General features: G+C 38.1%; 1 long non-coding RNA gene across 1 annotated transcript; it reads right to left on the bottom strand.

Moving 5' to 3' along the window:
* Positions 1 to 648: 648 nt before the first annotated feature.
* LOC118807531 lies at positions 649 to 2,060 on the bottom strand. Its single transcript, XR_005007231.1, has 3 exons — positions 1,961 to 2,060; positions 1,626 to 1,718; positions 649 to 1,123 (listed from the first exon to the last, which is right to left on the bottom strand). It is a non-coding gene; the product is annotated as an uncharacterized LOC118807531 (long non-coding RNA).
* Positions 2,061 to 7,015: the final 4,955 nt, after the last annotated feature.

Here is a 7,015-nt window from a genome sequence, read left to right as displayed (position 1 = left end):
TTTATCACTATAGAAAAACACTGAATATTAAGTAATAAAACAAGACTGTAGACAAAATAAAGCAGAGCAGTAAAAAAATAGATTAAATACTTCTCTAAAAGTGCACCGCTATCAATACATTATTGCTTGTCTTGCAGGCAACACAAGCTAAAATGCAACTTTACATACAATAAGCTTCAAACTGAACACTGCAATTATAAACACATTCACCCAAATGTGTGTGCCTTTCATCACAATTCATTAAGCCTTAAGTAACGACCCAGAATTTGTGAAACAATGAAGTAACATTCAGTAACTATGTAATGATAACACTAACCTTAAGTGCAACTTTACAACAGCAGATATTTAAAATAGAACAGCACAATAACACAGTATTAATGTTATATGACTTTATACAATATCCAATTGTCATCAATGATCAAAATAATGCCCCAGAAATAGGTGCCTACAGAGTACAGCCTTCTTGTCAAAGCACTGTCTCTAGTTAGCACAACCTTATTTTGCTTATTAGACTTTGCAAATTTGGGGTGAAAATTTATAGAGCTCAAATTGTTCAAAAGGCTACTTTGCACAGTGTTAACAAAAAAGACTCTAAAATTTAACTGCATGCTGTTTTAAGACAAAATTGTTCTTAAACATGACCAGGATCTTGACATGTTGTATAGAAAATCATTGAAATGTCATTGAATTTTAAAAGAGATGTTGACAGCCATTCTTGTTTCACGTGACTTAAGCGTTGTTCAAAAGCCCATTGCTTTTCAATCAAAGCAGAAGCTAGTGTGAAAAGTTCCATATATTTCCAGAATGGACAGCCTACTTTGACTATCCCACGATTTTGTTCTCCAAACCAAGAATATTAGGGGAGAACTTTGCACCATCCTTTGGCATGAGGAATGTACAAATTCATAGCAGCATTTCCGCCCATTGTGATGAGCCATATTCAGTACATAGATTACTCCAAGCATTACTGCAGTCTGGTGCAACTGATTTGATGTTTCCTACAATAATGTTTCCGTCAGCGTCAACCTTTTCATATTCTCCAAGAGCTCCACCCTCTTCTGATGACATAAATGTCCATTTCAGTGCTGTGCTGGTCTCTCAATATGTCTTCACCATGAATGTCCTACAAATTAAATCTTGTTATTAATACTACACTTCATTGTACTCTTGCTCCATAAAGAGCAAGTTCAGTTTATTTCTCATCTGAGCTCCTCTAAATACTTCCAGGCACCTCCGACAGTTTTTTTAATATCAAATACTTATTTTATGATGAATCTAAATAAAATCAGCCCCCATCTCCACAAACCTCCATTCAATGGTCAAATACACATTACAAAATGGATAGTTCTAATTCACCCTTCTCACACTAGCACCTACAATCTATTACTGGTGCTAACATACTAACACACCAACGCTGCGTTTCGATTTGGATTTACTACACAGATGGGAGGGGGCTGATTTTATTAAGCAAATGTTATTAGCAATTGATATAAGAACTGAGGTGCCTAGAAGACACACACAGTATTTAAAAGAGCTCAAATACGAAATAAGATGAATTTACCTTAGTTAGAAATTAGAAGTGAATTAGAATGATGGTGATGTGCTCAGGTCACATACTGACTTACCCTGTACTCCTTGATAAGAAATCCATCATCATCATTCAGGTGCAGACAAAGAGCTTTTATGATGGCTTCTCTTTTACGGTGGACATTCTTCACCTGCACATATTGATTGCACTTGTTAGAATATACCTTCAACTGTTTTTAAAAAAAGAGGTACATTAACTTGACAAGCATGCAAGGAACAGATAAAAGAAACATGAACATCAAAATCCCGATCATCTTAGAGACTGAAAAATTATTACTAATTTGAACAATAAAACAAATAAATAAAAAGTAGCTTTACAAAACAAATAGCCTTATAGTTAAATATCAAATCTGGATCATAAAAATGCACTTACCAGAGACTTAGAACATGCCACAGAATCCTTTAAAACATGGCACTCAACGACCTTGTTAAGCCTTAACCTATAAACAAATCAAATCAAATCAAATTTATTTGTATAGCGCTTTTTACAACTGATGTTGTCACAAAGCAGCTTCACAGAAATCCGTTTAGAACAAAGTTTCAACATGAAATGTAAATCCTCCAGGTGAGCAAGCCAGGGGCGACAGTGGCAAGGAAAAACTCCCTCAGTTGAGGAAGAAACCTTGGGAGGAACCAAGGCTCACATGGGGGGACCCATCCTCCTCTGGTCAAACTACGTACAAAATTATTATTCTACTAATATTAATAGTAATAGTAGTAATAGTTAGGAGACTTCAGTGTAGAGTGGGCAGCCAGTCCAAGGCAGGTGGCGGTGACTGGGTTGTGGGTAACTGGTCTGAAGCGGGTAGCCGGAGAGCTCTACAAACAATCATCCAGCAGTGTCCGGCCGGACAGGTGAGCAGTCGTTTTCTCGTTTTCAAAGAGGACATTTACATAAAATTTAATGAAAGACCATGTTAACATTTTATCTTAAACATAAGCTTTACTTTAATGTTTTATCACTTTACCTTAATGTTTTATCTCACCATGTGCAAGAACATAACAGTGCATTATTTTGGCTGAAATTTAATAGTCTTAGAATAATATATATTATTTTATTCATATTTTGTATTAATCTTGTGAACATTATTTTAGTTTGAAACCAACTATGATATTTAAGTCACATCAAGGTTCTTTTAATCATTATAGCTATCAGGATTCCCTGTCTAGGGTTTGTGCATTATTGAGCATCAAAATCAATGTATAATAATTACTTCTACCACTTGACACTTGAAGACCATAATGTTAAACATAAATGCAGGTTGACTAAACATAAGGTAAACCCCATTTTGGTAACAATGACAGGGGAGTCACATAAGCAAAATACATTTGTGAGTTTTATATACATTTTATATACAAACTTATATTCTGCTTATAATAATGAGCAATGACACTGCTGTTATATGGGCAAACATAAACCTCTTCCACTACAGGGCTGAACAGTTAGCATTAGCTTGCTAATTAACAAGATAATGGATTCTATTATGCCGAACTAAATCTCCACTGACGATTCTGATGGAGCAAAGTCGAGCGATTGGTGTTGAAGGAACAGAAAGCTGAAATTAATTTTAAACCTGCTTTATGGTGCTTGTAGCCTACTACCTAGGTTAAGTTAGCTGCTAACACTAACGTTTGCTTAGCTAACTAACGCTAGCTAGCTGCGCTAACGGTATCAGAGTTCATGTTGGAACAAAACATGGCAAACTGGGTTCATCCAACAGAGCATTAAGTGTTAAATGGACAAACGTTGAAATTAAACCCGTTAACTGATGTCTGTAACCTACTAGCTGCTAACGCTATGTTTGCTAAGCTAACGCTAGCTATAATAGCGTTAGCAGGCTCCATATTCAAACCCCAGGCTCGGTGGAGCTAAGCTAGCTAACAGCTAGCTAGCTAACAAAGGCTGAAATTACACAGGTTCGTGGACACCTAGTACCCAAATATCACATCCAAAATCACAGGTGAAGCGAGCACAGCCTCCTCCGTGGGAAAAGATTATTACAGGTCACGTCAAAGACACACAACTAGCTAACGCTAGCTAGGTCTGTTTACTTCGAATATGCGTTGAACTGAGCCCCTCACAAACTTATGCTATGCTAGTCGTCCCTTAACTGTACGTTTTCATCAAAGTTATATCCAACGCTGCGTTGCGTGCATCTACAACCATCTAAACAATATTTTACTGTGTACCTGTACGATGACACAGCGGCTAAACGCACTCGTCTGCAGTGAACTTCAGAAAATGGCGCCATTACTTAGCTAGCTAGGCTAGGTCCACAGTAACGTTAGCTAACGGTTGTGTTCATGAGCAAACTTAGTGAGGACCTCGAGTAACCTCAACATGACAGATACTTATGAAGGACACATTAAATTAAAACATTGACCTTTACAATTAAAACACTGCGGTCAGCTTTAGTAAGTTTAGTGATTATTTGACTGAGTGACGTTATGTGTACTTTGAATATGCGTCGGTTTAAAATACCCTGGCTAGGTAGCTAGCTAAGTTAGCTAGCTAGCGGATTCCCTTAAGTCCTCCCTTAACCTTACGTTTTTGCCAATATGTTTCTGCGTAAATGTCATGAATATGTTATATGTCCATAATGACAAACAATAGACAATATACAATCTCCTACCTTGTAAATGTAAGGTGACAGAATTTCCTCAGGTCAGCCAAATCCTCCCAGAGACGAGGTGTAGAAAATGTCTGCCGTCAGCTCGGGAAAAGTTGTGCATGCGCAGTTTCTACCCCTTGACAACATAATTATTTCTAATTCACTTTAAGCGTGTTTCATATGCTTAGTTTACTGGTTTTCAACATTGCTTATTATTATTTAGTTGAAGCAAAAACACATTTAAATTGAGAAAAACATGCACAATTTTATTATGTAAAATTTACTCAGGGCCAAGTTCATTTTTTTCAGTGTAGTATCTATAGCAAACATTTTTGCAAAGCCATTTATAAGGTGGCATCTAGTTACTGACCTAGAGCTTCCAATGCTCCATTAGTAAAGTTCATGAAGCGCTGCAGATTATACCACAGATCCAACCAGCATTTTTCATAGTCTGACCCCATGGCAAAAAAGTAACTAAAGTTACATAAAGTTATGAAACTAAAGTTTCATAGTCTGACCCCATGGGAAAAGAGTAAGTAAACTCTTTAGGTATATCTACAAGTACACCTGCCCAGTTAAGTTTTGGTTTACCATCAAGTGATCTTCTGCTTCTAAAACGAGTATCAGGCAATCATGCAATAGAGTTGGTGAGAGCAGAAGTATGTTACCAGGTAGGGTGACAGAAGCACAACAACTTTCCCAGTCCTCTGGTAAAGCCTATATTAGCTAAGTACCATCCTTACAAACCTGAAACAAATCCACTACCGACAAAGTGCCATGCACATAACTTAGATGTCCCTCACAACTGTAATAGTCTGACTTAACCAAGGGTGTACTTGAGCCATCAAAATGTACAACACACTTATGTGAGATGTGACCATCATCATAATGTCTGTAACAGAAACAGAAAGGATAATGCTCACAAGAATCCAGAACTACAGTTGGTGGGGTTATAGTGGGCCTATGAAGTTTTGTGTGAGTGCACTGACTAACATCATTCACAATGAATTGTAAATACAATTCCCTACCTGTCAGGCACCATCACTATACAAGACCAAGGTAAGGCTGGGTGTCTGGTGGCCCTTCTTCATTTCCAGATCCCCAAGAAAAAAGCAAGGCCAACCTGCTCCTTGGGTTCAGCAGTGTCATCTCCATCATCAATAGGGCCTTCGTCAGCATCTGTTTGTCCTTCTCCTGCTGCTTGGTCTGCATCTTCCCCAAGCTGTTGAGCAGGGCTATCTGAAGTGGACAGTTCCCCAGCTTCTTGGGGTTCAACTGCACGGGTTGATTGCTCATCACCTGGTGCTATTGCTTTGGGATCATTGCTCACCGCTGACATGGGACGGTTGGGATTTGGAGCTCTACAGTGGTTGAGATGGTAAAACAATTTTGTTGCTTACACTTTTACTGCCATTGGTGTGGATGGAATCATAAAGAGACCCTAGATGTCTGGGCTCGTTCCTTTTGAAGACTTTGACGCAGACGTTAGTGTCCTGAAAGCACAAATTTTGGAGGTCCATTCAACTGTGGCACCTGAGCAAAAATATCTTTATGGATTTTAGTTAGACTTGTCGCATACTCAAGCAGTTCAGCTTTGAGCTGCTCAAGTGGTGGATCTTTATAGGGTCCTCTTACAAAAGGCAGAGTCATTGGTCGACCTGTAAGCATTTCATGCGGAGACAGGTGTGTTTTTGCAATTAGTGGATGTTCTTATGCTAAATACTGCATACGGCAATGCTTCAAACCAGTTCAGGTTACTGTCTGCACAGATTTTAGAAAATTTTGCTTTTAATACACCATTTTGCTTCTCAACCATTCTTTGTGATTGAGGGTGATAAACACATTTTATACACAATGCTTCAGTAATGATCTGAATAATTTTATTTACAAAGTGTTGCCTGTTATGTGGACTGATTTTATCAGGAATACTAAATCTGGGAATTACTTCTCTCAATGAAAAATTAGCAGCTGATTTTGCGTCAGCTTTAATTGTGGGCTGGGCCTCTATCCAACAACTGAAACCATCTACTTTGACCAGTACATATCTATATCTACCAACTCTTTGTCCTTTGTCAACACAGTCTATCATTATATGCCTACAAGTCCACCAGGTGTAGGAATATGACCTAGAGGTGCACAAAATAATTTTCTGACATTACATTTTGCACAGACAGCACATTTACTTAAGGCTTCATTAACCATTGGGATTAAATAAAGAGACCACCACAGGCCACTCCATGTGCATCCTGTATTAGAGTGGTAATCGAATGTGTTGGAGCAACAAAATGTCCCTTTGAACCTGGCTAAATCTGATTTTCATCTCAAATAGCTCCTATCTGTCTCCAATAGAGTATGTTCATATACTCCAGCTAGAGCTTGCAGTTCTTTTAGGTCAGCTAGATCAGCTTCATACTTATCTGATTCTTAATTGTTAATTATTACTACTAGACATTGGTGCACTGATAAGGCAGCTACATTATTGCCACATGTAACTAATGAACTGTCTGTTTTGTGTCCTGCGCATTTAAACAAACCCTCTTTGCTCCCAGATTGAACCAAACATGTGATACACAGAAGAGTCGGTGTGGATGGAACATTTCTTACCTTTTGCCGTCTGACATGCTGTGGTTAAAGCATTAATCTCAGCCAACTGTGCAGAACATGGTTTGCGAAAACTGGTTTAAAACAAAGTCTGAAAAGAGTCACTGTCAGGACAATACTGGACCACTGCACAGCCTGCCAAATTTTCTTCTAGTCCTCTAAAACAAGAACCATCACAAACAAGATTAGTTCATACTGTAAATCTTTTCTAGGTT

Source organism: Colossoma macropomum, unplaced genomic scaffold (genome assembly GCF_904425465.1).
Source record: "Colossoma macropomum unplaced genomic scaffold, Colossoma_macropomum, whole genome shotgun sequence".
In the NCBI taxonomy this organism is placed as follows: domain Eukaryota; kingdom Metazoa; phylum Chordata; class Actinopteri; order Characiformes; family Serrasalmidae; genus Colossoma; species Colossoma macropomum.
Note: the sequence above shows the minus strand (reverse complement) of the source record. Positions and strands in the feature narration are given on the sequence as shown.